Source organism: Malus sylvestris, chromosome 9 (assembly GCF_916048215.2).
Source record: "Malus sylvestris chromosome 9, drMalSylv7.2, whole genome shotgun sequence".
Lineage (NCBI taxonomy): Eukaryota > Viridiplantae > Streptophyta > Magnoliopsida > Rosales > Rosaceae > Malus > Malus sylvestris.
Window position 1 is genome coordinate 28759272 of NC_062268.1, and position 16430 is coordinate 28775701.

Here is a 16430-nt window from a genome sequence, read left to right on the forward strand (position 1 = left end):
GTATCATGTTGTCCAATTGTACCATCTTAACCATTAAAGAGGCCCCTTATTCTCCACATTTCGGAAGAACATTGGTGAGTTTTAGAGATATTAAAGATAACCAATATCATATTGAAACCACTGAAGAAAATGGTTTTGAATTTCTTTGTGTCCCTTCGTACAAATATAGCTAGAAACATATTCACAAAAAGTTGGAATGTCTCCTGAGTGGGTTGTACATCACAACCATTTGCGGCATAGAAGCCCACCATGTGGTTGGCCCTATGCCTGAGTTCCAGAGCATTTTGCTACTTTGGCATGACTGTTTGGGACATCCTGGATGGGACATGATGCACCATATCCTCAAATCATCTCATGGGCCTCAGTTACCTCCATACGTTGGATTCCCGCCATGCAAAACGTGTTCTTTAGGGAAGTTGAATACTCAACCCTCGATTACAAAGATTATTCATGACCCCCCTAAGTTTCTTCAGAGGATTCAAGGGGACATTTGTGGACTTATCCAACCAACATGGGGGTGGTGTTAGTTGATGCATTGACACGATGGTCACATGTTTGCCTGTTGTCCACACACAACGTTGCATTTGCGAAACTCATAGCACAAATTATTAAGCTAATGGCTCATTACCTTGAATCCAATCAAGTCGATTCGACTGGATAATGTTGAAGAGTTTACGTCACAGACTTTTAACGATTATTACATGTCAGTAGGAATTGAAGTGGGACATCATGTACCCCATGTTCACACCCAAAACGGCTTGGCAAAAACTTTCCTAAAACGCCTTTAATTGATAGCTCGGACTTTGGTTGTGTGAACCAAACAACCAGTATTTGCCTGAGGCTATGCAATATTGCATGCAGCTATGTTGGTCCACCAGAGGCCTACCGCTACCCAACCTCATTCACCGTTACAATTGGTTACTGGATACGAGCATGACGTCACGCATTTATGTGTGTTTGGGTGCACAGTCTATGTGCCAATAACACCATCATTACGTACCAAAATGGGTTCTTAGAGAAAAATAGGAATCTATGTTGATTATGATTCGCTATCAGTTGTTCGCTATTTAAAACCCTAGACATGAGATCTCTTCACTGCACCACAAACGTTTTATGGATTGTCACTTTGATGAGATAGTCTTCCCGTCATTAGAGGGTGATAAGCATGCTAACGTTCCTAGAGAACACCGCAAATTGTCGTGGTATGCTCCCACTATGTCTAATTTAGATTCCTACACTGCATAGTCTAAAACTAAGGTGTGCCGAATTATAGATCTTCAGAGCATTGCTTAGAGCATCCTAGATGCTTTTACTAATCTAGCAAAGGTGACAAGATCACATATACTCGCTGCAAACGCACTTGTAAGGATAAATGTACCCCGTGTACGTCATCATCCCACCTAAGAAGGCCAGACTGTTCCCGAAGGTAGGGAGGCCGTACCTTCCACGAGGCCAGGTACATTGGCGGCTAGCCAATCATCTACTCTGACCCTAAAGCATAACATACCCCTTGGTTCAAAGGATTCACAAGCCCGGAGAGGAAAACGACACCAACTAGTGACCTTAGTTTGAATTCGACCATCGCTCACTTATCCATTCCAACGCATGAGGTTATTCTAGATTACAATGATGTCTTAGATGAGACAAATCAGTCTCTTAAGAATCATGAGATTTTGGTCCACTACGCAGTATTGAATAAGGTTTGGAATCGGATTGAGATGATCATTGATGATGCATTTACGTACACAGTAGCTACTGACATAATGCTTAGCGATGACATTGAACCACGTTCCATTGATGAATGCCGATGTAGAACAAATTAGTCAAACTGGAAACAAGCAATCTAGGTCGAACTCGATTTGCTCACGAAACGTAAGGTGTTTGGGCCTGTAACTCCTACTTCACCACATGTGAAGCCCGTTGGCTACAAGTGGGTTTTCGTGAGGAAGCGTAATGAGAAGTGATGAGTAGATTTTATATTATATATTTTACCCTAATCTTAGTATATTTTGGTTAATATTTTGGAAGAATTTTGATACTTTGAATTGTATTTTCAAAATAGGACTTTCGACTTCCTCTGGAACAAAACAGGACCAAATGGACGAATTTTCTGGCGATAAAATAAAGGAGCGATGTGCAGTGCTGGAAAATGACGTTTCTGGGCTTAAATTGCGTTTTTGGAGCCCAAGATGACCTTGGATGGGTTCGTGGCTTTTTGGAGAAGTGTTCAGAATATTTTGAACATTAAATCCAGCTATATTGGGCCAGTTTTGGAGCAGCTTATGGGTCCAAAACGTGGCTGTTCAGATTTTAGGCGAATTTTACCATTTAATTTAGGGTTATATTTCCTATTTTATTTAATTATTATTTTTAGTTTCCTAGGGGGAATAAAGGACCTGTTTTTAGCGTTTGCGTGGGGGCTTAGCAGATATATTATTTGGCCGTCTACCATATTTCACTACGCATTTTTTATGCAATTTTGGAGACAGAGAGAATTGCTAGGGTTTTGGAGATTTTCTACTTGAAGGTGTTTTCAATCCTTTTCTTAATAATATTTTCTATGATTTCAATTATGAATATGCGTAACTAATTTCTTTTGCTAGGACGAAGCCTTGAGCCTTAGCATGAATATGTGATTTTTATTTAATTGCTTATGATTGATTGCATGCATACTTTGAATTGTTAATCACCGGGATAAAAACTGTCTAATTGTCTTAATGCCTGATCACCATTAGGATCTTTAGAAAAGTAATTTGATGCAATTTTGGTCGGAAGGTTCCTTGAAATTGACGTTGGCTTCTTGTGATTAATAATTGTAATTTCACTTAGGATGAACACCATGTCTTAAGGATTGCATGATTTTTCAAAGGGTTTTCATAAAGCATAATAATAAGTCTTTCATGTTCAGATTTGATCCGAACGTCCAGACGGGTTGCATGTTAGATATACGTTCTATGTTGGAGGTTCCAAGTAGAATATGAATTAGGAAAATCTAACCTTCAAAGTGGCATGTATAGATCATAAGTAATTGGTAAAAATTCATAAGATTGCTAGGTGATGGTAGAACCCTAGTGTTTTCTTAATTTGATTTCTCCCAAAATTGTTTTCTTTTCCATCTAATTTCTAATATTGTAGATTGTTTATTTTAATTAATTAATTTCGTTTTTATTTTAAATAGGTTATAAAATCAATCACCTCAATTTCTACTTTACAATAATTAATTGAAATTTGGTTTGTTTCGAATGATTTAATAATTCATGTGGAGAATGACCTTGCGAGATTCGTTTATACTACAACCACCTTGTGATTCTTGCAAGTATAATAGGAGTTTTTAGCCTATTCACATGAGTAGTAAAATCCCTATCAAGAAGAATGAAATATTGCGATACAAAGCAGGCATCGTAGCATAGGGTACTTGACACGTGAGGGATGCACGTGTGGCTTCGTGTGTATGCCTCCAGGTCTCGAGTTCGACTCCAGGTCAGCTCATTCTTTTTCTTGTTTTTCTATTTTATTTGTTTTATTTTATATATATATATATATTTTTTTTTTTTGCTGTTTCTTTGCCTATGTTATGTTTTAGTTCATTTTAGTTGTCTTTTATTTGTCTAGATTCATTTGTTTTTGGCTCTTACGAATTTCTAGTCGTAAGTAGTCATTTTTATTTTATTTTTATTTATTTTCACACCTTGAGGACAATTTATGAAATAAGTTTGGGGGTGGGAAAGTAAATTTTAGTTTTTTTTTTAATTATTGTGTCAGTTTAAAAATTTTCATTCTTTTTAAATTAATATCCATAGATTATTTTAAATGTTAGAACAAATGGACATGGTAAAGATTAATCCCATAGTAGAGTCTTTTCTATTTATCGTCGCTTAGACACTAATTCATGAATTATACTTTGAACTTTGCACATCACACCAACATGGTTTGTGGGGAGTGAGATTGAAACACTTGCTTTTAGTCTAAGTTTATTTTTATTTTTTTATTTAAGTAAAGTCAGTTATTATTGTGAATAAAGTAATAATTGTCTCACCTGAGGTTTTGCCTAGTAATCGGGCCAGTCTTGCCTAATCAGCAGTGATTCTCGCGTCAAACGGTAGAGTTTTGGCATGGGGCAGGGTGGTTAGTTGGTTTCGTAGCCTTTTCAGCTCGGATTAATAAGTCCTTAGGGGTGTTTTACACCTAGTGCCCTAAAGCCCTAGTGGTTTGGGAGTCATTGACCTAAAGCTCGCTACATGGGTTGGATCTAAGTAAACTGACATTGCACAACCACTACTGTTACTGAAAAAAAAATGTTATACATGAGAATTAAAAAATTTGAAAAAGAAAAAGAAAAAGAAATATGTGAAGTTAGTATGTGTGAAGTATGAATAAAGAAGACGAGAGGTGAGGGTTTTAGTCGAGTCTCTCTAGTTATGTTGGTTCACTTTACACCAAAGAAAGTTTGTGAATTCTTTTCCAATTGATTCTAAATGGTTTAGACTCTATGGTGTGATTGGTTGGAACCTTTGAAAAGATGTTCTAGTTTTTAAAATTTGCTATGGATTGCAACTTGAAGGTGGAAGTTTTGTCTTGGTTGAGTTTTAGCTAGTTGTCTAGTTTGTTAAGTTTTTATTTTTGTTTGAGTCTTGTTTTGCTTGAGGACAAACAAAAAGCTAAGTTTGGGGGTATTTTGATGAGTAGATTTTATATTATATATTTTACCCTAATCTTAGTATATTTTGGTTAATATTTTGGAAGAATTTTGATACTTTGAATTGTATTTTCAAAATAGGACTTTCGATTTCCTCTGGAGCAAAATAGGACCAAATGGACGAATTTTGGAGTAATTCTAGTTGGAGGACGTTCCACTTAGCTTGATTGTATCAAACTTTGGAAATTTTCCACCCAGCGGTAATTTTCTGGCGATAAAATAAAGAAGCGATGTGCAGTGCTGGAAAATGACGTTTCTGGGCTTTAATTGCGTTTTTGGAGCCCAAGATGACCTTGGATGGGTTCGTGGCCTTTTGGAGAAGTGTTCAGAATATTCCAAACATTAAATCCAGCTATATTGGGCCAGTTTTAGAGCAGCTTATGGGTCCAAAACGTGGTTGTTCAGATTTTAGGCGAATTTTACCATTTAATTTAGGGTTATGTTTCCTATTTTATTTAATTATTATTTTAGTTTCCTAGGGAGAATAAAGGACCTGTTTTTAGCATTTGTGTGGGGGTTTAGCATATATATTATTTGGCCATCTACCATATTTCACTACGCATTTTTTATGCGATTTTGGAGACAGAGAGAATTACTAGGGTTTTGGAGATTTTCTACTTGAAGGTGTTTTCAATCCTTTTCTTAATAATATTTTCTATGATTTCAATTATGAATGTGCGTAACTAATTTCTTTTGCAAGGGCGAAGCCTGAGCCTTAGCATGAATATGTGATTTTTATTTAATTGCTTATGATTGATTGCATGCATACTTTGAATTGTTAATCACCGGGATAAAAACTTTCTAATTGTCTTAATGCCTGATCACCATTAGGATCTTTAGAAAAGTAATTTGATGCAATTTTGGTCAGAAGGTTCCTTGAAATTGACGTTGGCTTCTTGTGATTAATAATTGTAATTTCACTTAGGATGAACACCACGTCTTAAGGATTGCACGGTTTTTCAAAAGGTTTTCATAAAGCATAATGAGTCTTTCATGTTCAGATTTGATCCGAACATCCAGACGGGTTGCATGTTAGATATACGTTCTATGTTGGAGATTCCAAGTAGAATATGAATTAGGAAAATCTAACCTTCAAAGTGGCACGTATAGATCATAAGTAATTGGTAAAAATTCATAAGATTGCAAGGTGATGGTAGAACCCTAGGGTTTTCTTAATTTGATTTCTCCCAAAATTGTTTTCTTTTCCTTCTAATTTCAAATATTGCAGAATGTTTATTTTAATTAATTAATTTCGTTTTTATTTTAAGTAGGTTATAAAATCAATCACCTCAATTTCTACTTTACAATAATTAATTGAAATTTAGTTTGTTTCGAATTATTTAATAATCCTTGTGGAGAATGACCTTGCGAGATTCGTTTATACTACAACCACCTTGTGATTCTTGCAAGTATAATAGGAGTTTTTAGCCCATTCACATGAGTAGTAAAATCCCTATCAAGAAGAATGAAATATTGCGATACAAAGCAAGCATCGTAGCATAAGGCTTCTCTCAGCGCCCTGAGATTGATTACGAGGAGACGTATTCCCTCGTAATGGAGGTCATAGCGTTCCGCTACCTAATCAGTTTGGTAGTTTTTGAAAAACTGAATATGTAACTTACGGACGTGGTAGCCGCATATCTCTATGGGGATCTAGATATGGAATGGCATCACTTGATATCTTATCTCGGCCATCTGCTTTGCAAAGTATGCTCCTTGGGGAAGTTGAACATTTAACCCTCAATTACAAAGATTATTCACACCCCCTAAGTTTCTTCAGAGGATTCAACGGGATATTTGTGGACCTATCTAACCAACATACGGACCATTTAGATACTTTACGGTGTTGGTTGATGCATTGACACGATGGTCACATGTCTGCTTATTGTTCACACACAATGCTGCATTTGCGAAACTCCTAGCACAAATGATTAAGCTTAAGGCTCACCACCTTAATTATTCGATCAAGTCAATTCGACAGGATAATGCTAGATAGTTTACGTCACATATTCACACCCATAACGGCCTAGGGCTATGTGCAACTATGTTAGTCTGCCTGAGACCTACCGCTACCCAACCTCATTCATCGTTACAGTTGGTTATTGGATACGAGCTTGAAATCTCATATTTACGTGTGGTTGGGTGCGCAGTTTATGTGCCAATAGCACTGCCAGTGTGTACCAAAATAGGTGCCCAGAGAAAAATGGGAATCTATGTCGGTTATGATTCGCCATCTATTTTTCGCTACTTAGAACCATTGACAGGAGATTTTTTTATCGCACGTTTTGTGGATTGTCACTTTGATGAGACAGTCTTCCCCTTGTTAGGGGGAGATAAGATCACTAACGTTCCTGTAGAACGCCGTGAATTGTCATGGATTACTTCCACTATGTCTTATTTTGATCCCCACACACCTCAATTTGAAACTGAAGTGCGACGTATTCTAAATCTTCAAAGCATCGCTCAAAGCATGCTAAATGCTTTTAATAATCTAGCAAAGGTGATGAGATCGCATATATTTACTGTAAACCACCTGTAAGGATGGACGTACTTAACGTATATCGTAACATTGTCGTGGAAGGCTGGACCATCCCCAAGGGTGGGGCAGCCGCACTTCCCACACGGCAAGGTACATTGACGACTAGCTAATCACCTGCTCCAACCCTGAAGTGTGGCAGGTCCCCTGGTTCAGAGGATTCATAACCCTGGAAGAGGAAAATGGCACAAACTAGTGACCTTATTCTGAATCTGACCATTGCTTACTCATCTGTTCCAACACATGAGGTTATTCTACATTACGGTGATGTTTTAGATGAGACATACCGGCTTCCCGAGAATTGTGAGATTTTAGTCCATTATGTAGTTTGGATAAGGTTTGGACTAGGGGTGGGTTCAAAAAACCGAAAACCAAAAAAAACCGAACTGAATACCGAACCGAGACCGAAAAAAACCGAACCGAAAGTGTAAAACCGGACCGAACCGAAACTGGTTCAGTTCAGTTCAGTTTCTGGGGTTTAGAAACCAGACCGAACCGAACCGAACCGAAGTAAGGAAAAACGACGTCGTTTTTCTCTTGAACGGTGTCGTTCGTTCGTCCAATCGCGCCTGCCTTCCTTTCCTTCAATTCAATCATTCTTCAGTCTCTGAAGAACTCTGTCTGAAACCCTAAACACCAAATAGAACCGAAAACCCATTCCTATTCCCTTTATCTTGAACGGTGTCATTCCAAATCTCTCTCACCATCTCAGCGACCTGTCTCTCACTCGCCATCCCCGTCTCAGCGACCTTTCTCTTATCCTTCTCACTCGCCGTCGCTGTCTCACTCTCAATCTGAATCTGTCACCCCTGCGACCCACGACTTCCTCTCGCCGTTTCAAGGCTCAAGTCTCGACCCACAAATTCCCTCATTTGCAAGGTTAGTCTCTCACCCCATGATGCGTTTTGCAGATTTTTTTTTTCAATTTCGTTGGTTCCGTCAACATATATGACCCGCTATCATATTGGCTCCAGTCTACTGTTGTACTTAAATGGTTTGTAGGGATTGTTGAATTGATTGCGATCATTTGTCTATATCGTAAATGGTTTGTGATTGATTTCTTTAATTTTTGTTGTGTTGTGTTGTGTTTGTCTTTTCGATATGTCCCTTCCCTCGGCTTGTTTTGCTTGCAGCTCTACTTTACCTCCATTTTTGTTGTACTCATTTGTCTTAATTTGGTAAAATGATAAACATCGGGGTTTCAAATTTTGATGGAGTCAATTGTAAGTCGATTATTTTGTGTTCAAGTGCTTGCATGTTGTGTTCATGTTTTGTCAGGGAGTCATGTCTACAGACGCTACGGGTCTGTTGCTTGCTCGTGAGCCTCGTGGGAGACTGGTTCTATACGAGCTGTAATTGCTTAAGTTTCACCTTAGCAACCTTTCAGCATTATGACTATGAACTCGTTCCATCTAAGTCACTGGAGATGGGTTCTGCAGATGTTTTGTATAAGATTTTAGTACTACACAGGATGTGAGGAAGAAGAGTTGAAGTCATTAGCAATGCTGTCTTAAATCTGTCAAATTTTGCCATGGCATGGACTGTCTTTAGCTTATTCAAGTCACAAGGCTTGTTTACGTTTTGTTATAAATAATACAAACTGTTGCGTTTTTGCTCTAACATGGTTCATTAGTTAATTTTTCAGTACAACAGATGAACCTTTAAGGGAAGTATGTGAGAGTTTTTTCTCGTTGCATGTTTAGTTTGTAGATCCAGATACTTTGAACTAAGGTGTCATTGTTTTCTTCGCTAGTAACTATGTACTATAGTTGCTGGAAATTTCAATTATATCATCTGAAATGGATGCACATTAAGTTGATTCACGAAAGAGAAATCGAAATATGGTGTTGTTGCCTAACATAAAAATTTAACGTCAAACTGCTACCAATCCCTGCGTGACGTCTCATCAACAAGAGAGGAAGGAAAGACCGAATTAGAAAAAGCAAAAGTGTTTCCCATGTTTATGCAGAAGCCAAACAGGATATGTTTTGTTTTCTTTTTCTTCTTAATCAATGATGTATCAATGATCTATCTTATGTTGTGGTTGTTTTGCATTTTTTGGAGGAAGAGAAAAAAAAAAAAAAAAAACCGAAAAAAACCGAAACCGAACAAAAAAAAACCGAAAAAAATTTGGGCCGAACCGAACTGAACTGAAATTTCGGTTTGGTTTCGGTTTTGGCAAAAAACTGAACCGATAAGAATCGAACCCAGCCCTAGTTTGGACTCAGAATGAAATGATTGTCAATGATGCATTCACGTATATAATTGCTTCCGACATCATGCTTAGCAATGACATTGAACCACGTTTCGTTGATGAATGTCGACGTAGAACGAATAGGTCAAACTAGAAACAAGCAATCTAGGTCGAACTCGATTCGCTTGCGAAATGTAAAGTGTTTGGGCCTGTAACTCATACTTCACCACATGTGAAGCCTATAGGCTACAAATGAGTTTTCGTGAGGAAGTGTAATGAGAAGAATGAAATAGTGTGATACAAAGCACGCTTCATAGAGCAAGGCTTCTTTCAATGCCCTGGGATTGATTACGAGGAAACGTTTTCCTCCGTAATGAAGGTTATAACGTTCTGCTACCTTATCAATTTGGTAGTTTCTGAAAAACTGAATATGCAGCTTATGGACGTGGTAACCGCATATCTCTATGGGGATTTAGATACGAAAATGTACATGAAAGTTTCAGAAGGACTTCCATTGATTGGTTCAAATAATTCTAGACCACGGAACACTCTCTCAATTAGATTTAGGAGATCACTCTAGGAATTGAAGCAATCGAGGCGGATATGGTATAACTGTCTGAGTGAATATTTGACAAGTCAGGGTTATGTGAACAATGAACTATGCCCATATGTGTTCATTAAGAAGTCAAATTCTGAATTTGCGATCGTTGCAGTTTATGTTGACGACATGAACCTCATCGGAACTTCTACAGAGCTTGAGGAAATTACCGCTCACTTAAAATCAGAATTTGAGATGAAAGATCTTGGGAAAACTTGATATTGTCTCGGCTTGAAGATCGAGTATTGTTCGGATGGAATCTTAGTACATCAATCGAACTACACCCAAAAGGTGTTGCAACATTTTAATGAGGATAAAACGAAGCCTTCGAGCACTCCTATGGTCGTTCAGACTCTACATGCTAAACGAAATCCCTTCTGTCCAAAGAAGGACGAGGAAGAGATTTTGGAGCCTGAAGTTCCATACCTAAGTGCGATTGGTGCTTTATTGTACTTGGTTTAATGCATTAGACCCGACATCTCCTTTGCTGTTAATTTTTTGTCTAGATACAACAATACGCCTACATGCAAACATTGGAATGGTGTTAAAGACATTTTCCACTACCTCAAGGGTACGATGGCTTTGGGCTTGTTTTACACCCATGAATCCTCGATAGGAGCCACCACCCTTCTCGATCCTCGGGGTTGATTCTTGCCTAGTTAGTTACGCAGATGCTGGTTATCTGTCTGACCCATATAGGTACGTTCTCAAATGGGTTATGTCTTTATCGTTGGAGACACCACTATCTGCTGAAAATCTGATGCGACGTTTTGTTTGAGTATTTACACACTCAAGGGGGAGTATTGCAGTCTTATTGGATTGAGAATGTGATTATGTAAATCCTAGTGTATCTAGGAGTATCTTGTATATTCCCTTTAGTAGTTTAATTCTTATTAGAGATGTAATCCTATTAGGGTAAGAATTCTATCTATCCTATTACTATAAATAAAGGACTAAGGGGGTGATACAATACACACCTCAAAATTACATATCTCCCTTCTCTCTATTGCCGCTGGCCCTTCTTCCTCTCTGTCTTTTATACAATTCAGTCAAATAGGCCTACAACAATAATAAATTTAATTAAATTTGCCTAGACCATTTAAGTGCTCGCCTAGGCACCTAGGCGCTAGACCCCAATCCACTGCCCGACTACCGTCTAACTTCTTTTTGAACCTTGACTACCATGCTTTCAATTGTTGGCCTTGCTGTTGCCAAGGCAACCACTACTTCTACTAATGTAGTGGTTGACATCAGTTGTGACCCGTGAGGTTCAAAGCGAAAGCTCTTTCTTCTTTCTAGAAACTCTCAATTTTCCTAGCCTCACTCACCACTGCCAACTCCGTTGCGGTTTGAGAGTCAATGACAAGATATCTCTACGTTCATCGCCGCTCCCTTTCCTAAGTTTTTCTTTTTTCTCTCCATCTCATCTCCTCCACCCTCTCTCCAAGCCCTAATTTCAATTTTCAAATCCCTACCCACTAACTGCATTCCCCATCCCCAGCGTACCCCTTTTCTATTATCTCCCTTGCGATACCTCATATTTCTCCTCTCATAACCAATACTTAAATTTTATAGTATTGGATTCGATCTTGCCAAAATACCCATCCCTCCCTGCCTACTATTGAACCGGCATGCCGGTAAAATTAGGCGTAGTGTGGTACTACCCAAGTTTTAACAAGGGTGTTTTACACACCCCCTTTGTCCTTTCCTTCCTTTTGTTACTTTTCTGACCTCCCTTGCAGCTGTAGTTGTGGATGGTGCGGCTCATAGGATCTTGATTTGGCTCAACACTGCCAAATTTTACTTTTTGGCTAGGGTGGTTTTTCAATTTTGGGGTTGATGTGGTGTACGATGCTATCTCCGGCTTCAACCTCGGGTTATCCCCTTATAGGTGACGACCTTGGTGGCTGCTGGCTTAGCAAATTTGGCGGCGGTGGGCTGCCTTGTTTTGTAGAGAAAAACACAAGATTTTCTTCAACATATACCGACATGGCGACAAAGGAGAGATTAAAAGAAAAGTTGACGAGTGCGGTCCAAGGTTTTCTCTGAGGTTCTAGGTGACACGCATGGGATAATTCTTAAATGGATTTAGCTTAACTTTGGGCCAGCGTCAACAGTATGCCACGCCCAACAGCGATTATTGGGCTCAAACTCAGTGCACGTTTCAACCGAATTTTTTATTTTATTTTTGTCAAACAATAAGTTTTGTTATATTAGGTGTTAGATTAATCGTTGAGGAGTTTGAACTCACATCATCATACAAAGGCACAACTTCTTTCCACCACTGTCACGTTTCAACCGATTCTTAGTTCAACTAAGAAAGCGCATAGCATGGTCAAATATGAACTATTTCAAGCTCTATGCATTCACGCTATTGCAAATTTGGAAACACTGTGGATTGGTCCATTTAGATTATGAATTAATGATTATAAATTCAGATTCTATTCATGGGCATTTAGATTTGGGTCTAAAAAATCAACATAGCTACTAGGTTAAGTCTAGTATTATCTTTTCCACTTTTATACTCATTTTACATTTTTTTTAAATATTAGTCTTTTAATTTCATACATCTTCTGATTTCAACAAATCTCCTTAATATCTTTTAACAAAAAACTAATATACTAATATAAATCCATCTACAGAAACATACGACCCTACTCAAGTAAAAAATACATGAATGTCTATTATACCTATAAGTGAGATATGAACCTAAGCAAGACACATTAATCTGTGATACAAGTTGATTATAAAAAAAAATCTATCATATAGGTAGATAAATACAATTAACATGTGATATAGGTTGATTAGACAATCTTTAACCCTTGGATTAAAACATAAATTATTTTAACCCAGAAAAATTTAGGTTTTAACTCATAAACATTTTTTCTGCTCCCACCCTTTTAGGTTAAATTTTTAGACCGAGATTATTAAAGAATGAATTTAGGCTATACTTTTTTAAAGTAAATTTTTAAAGATAAAAATTGTGTAGATTATACTAGTTTAATTTTATGAACATTTTAACCTAAAAATAATAGATTCTGATAAATATTTAAAAACCACTAAATCAACATCATGAAACTCATGAATGATAATAAATAAACTACACAAAAATAGTACAAACGATAATTAATAAATTACATAAAAGTTAATACAACAATTGCTAATCATAATAATATGCAACATCATCATTTGCTTGACTTGCGCCTTGACTTGGTGGTGGATTTCTGGTGGACTTAGACGATAGACATGAGATGGATCATTATCTTGAAAGATATTTCTAGCGGCATTCGTTCGTATAATTTTCTTTTGCTTATCATAGAAGAACTTCTTCCTATTTAGAGTGTCATATCCCGGCCCGGCCCCCACCACATCCCTACCTCAACTCCGCCGTAGCACGTCCGCTTTGAGCCCCAACCACGCCCTCACGGTTTTGTTTATGGGAAATCACACGAGAACTTCCCAGTAGGTCACCCATCCTAGGATTGCTCTCGTGCGAACTCGCTTAACTTCAGAGTTCTTACGAAATCCGAAGCCAATGAGCGCCCAAAAAGCCTCGTGCTAGGTAGAGATGAGAATATACATATAAGGCTTACATGATCCACTCCCCTGGGCGATGTGGGATGTCACAATCTACCCCCCTTAGGGACCCGATGTCCTTGTCGGCACACTTCTGACCAAGGATTGGCTTTGATACCAAATTCTCACATCTCAGCCCGGGCCCCTACCACATCTCAGGCTCGACTCCACCGTAGCACAACATTGTCTGCTTTGGGCCCCGACCACGCCCTCACGATTTTGTTTCTGGGAACTCACATGAGAACTTTCCAGTAGGTCACCCATCCTAGGATTGCTCTCGCGTGTACTCGCTTAACTTTGAAGTTCCTACAGAATCTAAAGCCAGTGAGCTCCCAAAAGGCCTCGTGCTATGTAGAGATGGGAATATACATATAAGGCTTACATGATCCACTCCCCTGGGCGATGTGAGATGTCACATTTCAATGCTACTCCAGTGGATCTTAGATCGGTCAAAAGAGGTATGCGGCAGGGTGCTCTAATTGCCAGTTTTCAGGTCAGACTGGTTCTGTTGGATCGTGTTTTTGAAGCCCATAGGAACGATACAGAATCTCAGGAATTGATACAGGCAGTGTCAGACGGGAAAAAGAAGGACCTCTGGATTAGGGATCCTGACGGCACTTATGCAAGGTGATTGGATGTATGTACCTAATGTTGCGGAACTAAAGAGAGACATATTAGATGAAGCACATATTTCTGCTTATGCGATGCATCCAGGGAGTACCAAGATGTATCATACCATCTGACACTTCTATTATTGGCCAGGTATGAAAAGAGAAATTGCAGAGTATGTTAGTCGTTGAGCAATTTATCAGCAGGTTAAGGCAGAAAGGAAAAAGCCATTTGGATTGCTACAACCACTCCCGATACCTCAGTGGAAATGGGAAGATATTACAATGGATTTCGTGTACAAATTACCTCGTACGCGAAATGGTTACGATTGATGTGATAAAAGTTAAGCACACAAATTAAACCCTTTTTTTTATCAATTGTAGCAAAGTATGTAAGTAGGGATCGTTCTAGGCCGGGGATTAGGAGGGATTGCTAAATCACTTGAAAAGTGACTCAAAACGCAAAAACAAAGTTTAAAACACTAAACTAGACTCAAAGAATGCAAAACTAAACTCTAAAACACTAAAACAAACCAAAAGACTCAAAACAGCCCAGAAACACTCAAAACTGCCTTAAAAACACTTTCTGGGCAGTTTTGAACACAAAACACAATTTGGACGAAAATAGGTTATAACTTGACTCAAGACACTTAAAAACACAAACTAAATTGAATTCTAACTAATCTAACACTTCAAAATAAATGGGGATTTAGTTTTGACGAAAATTGAAAACAAAAACAAAACTTTGTAAATTGAACAGATTCTAAAACGAATTTGATAAAAGTGAATGGATGGAAAACTAGCTAAGGGGTTCTTCTCCACACATGTCACACTTGCATACGAAACGATTTCCAATTGCTTTTCAATAGATTATGAATTCCCAACGCCCCAGATTAATCGTGAATTGCACTAATTAACCCTCAGATTTTCCTAAAGTTATCAAATTGGTTGAATTGCATACGACAACCCAAAGCATTCCTCACAAGTTCCCTGCATGAATTGCATAACAAAGATACAAGCAAAGATCATTAAGTTCTGTGAAAATCATAAGCATTGGCGAGGCACTTGTTATAGTGAATTGCATGAAACTTATGCCAAGAATTTACTTAACACGATTGTGATCAACAACCTTTACTACTTTCGAATATAAGTTCATAACGATTAGGTTAAATTCCCTTATATCCTAGCATCAAACTTATGCATGAAAATTAAGCGTGCACTCTCAACCAACACACACAAATCAGTTTTAATTCATATAGATAAGTAAATTGAATTCACAACTTATGAAACGCAATTAGAAGTAATCAAATCATATAGCAAGCATAAACATGGTTTCGAATCCCCCCTAGCCAAGGGGGGGTTTAGTTCCTCATACGCACAAAGCAAAGATAAATAAGTCTAAACATTGAAATCCAAGGAAAGAAAACACCTAGATACTCTAACTTGGACAGCAAGTGCATCCACGAAGTTCCTTCTTCCTCCTTGCTACGGCAAAGAGTTTGTGGACAGGTTTTGGCAGAAATTAGGGAGAATGGTGATGAAAGGCTGCGGCAGAAAGTGGGTGTATGTTTCTGGCGTGAATGATGTATTATGAGGGGTGATAATTCAGCCAAGGGGTGAATTAGAGTATATATAGGCACTTAAAACCCTAGGGTAATCAGATATGGACTTGGATAACCCAAATCCACAAGGAAAAAGGCTTAGAAATCAGAATTAAAAGGGGAAAAGGTCCAATAGTTGCGGCAGCAAAGGGAAACAATGGATAAGGCTTCTAGAAAGCCTTGCAAGGTAAGGAAAATAGATCTCCTTGCTGAAATTGGTGTGGCACTCCTCTAGGATAAGGCTAAGGTGTCCTAAAGTGTTTAGGACTCCTCTTTGTAGCTGAAACCTTTGCACATTAGGAATAGGAAAGCTTGTCTAGATCAATCCTTCTTCTTTTTGGATTCCTTTTCCTTCTTTGACTTGGAAAACTTATTTGTTGCTGAAACTCAAGGCCAATTAGGTTTAACTTTCCTACTTCAAGTAGGAAACCTTGATTGAGTAGGAATCTTCATTCTTCTAGGAATCCATCTTCAACTAGGAATCCTTTGTCGATTAGGAATCCTTCTTCATGTAAGCACTTTCCTACTTCAACTAGGAAACCTTGTTCAAGTAGGAATCATCATCTTCAAGTCTTTAAATTCGTCCAAACCTTTGGCTCCAAATATGTGACATTTATTCCA

At 38.1% G+C, this 16430-nt stretch overlaps 1 long non-coding RNA gene across 1 annotated transcript; it reads left to right on the forward strand.

Annotated features, from left to right (window-relative positions):
* The first annotated feature begins 7990 nt into the window (after positions 1–7990).
* Positions 7991–8479, forward strand: LOC126583379 (uncharacterized). Its single transcript, XR_007609732.1, has 2 exons — positions 7991–8111; positions 8235–8479. It is a non-coding gene; the product is annotated as an uncharacterized LOC126583379 (long non-coding RNA).
* The last annotated feature ends 7951 nt before the right edge of the window (positions 8480–16430 follow it).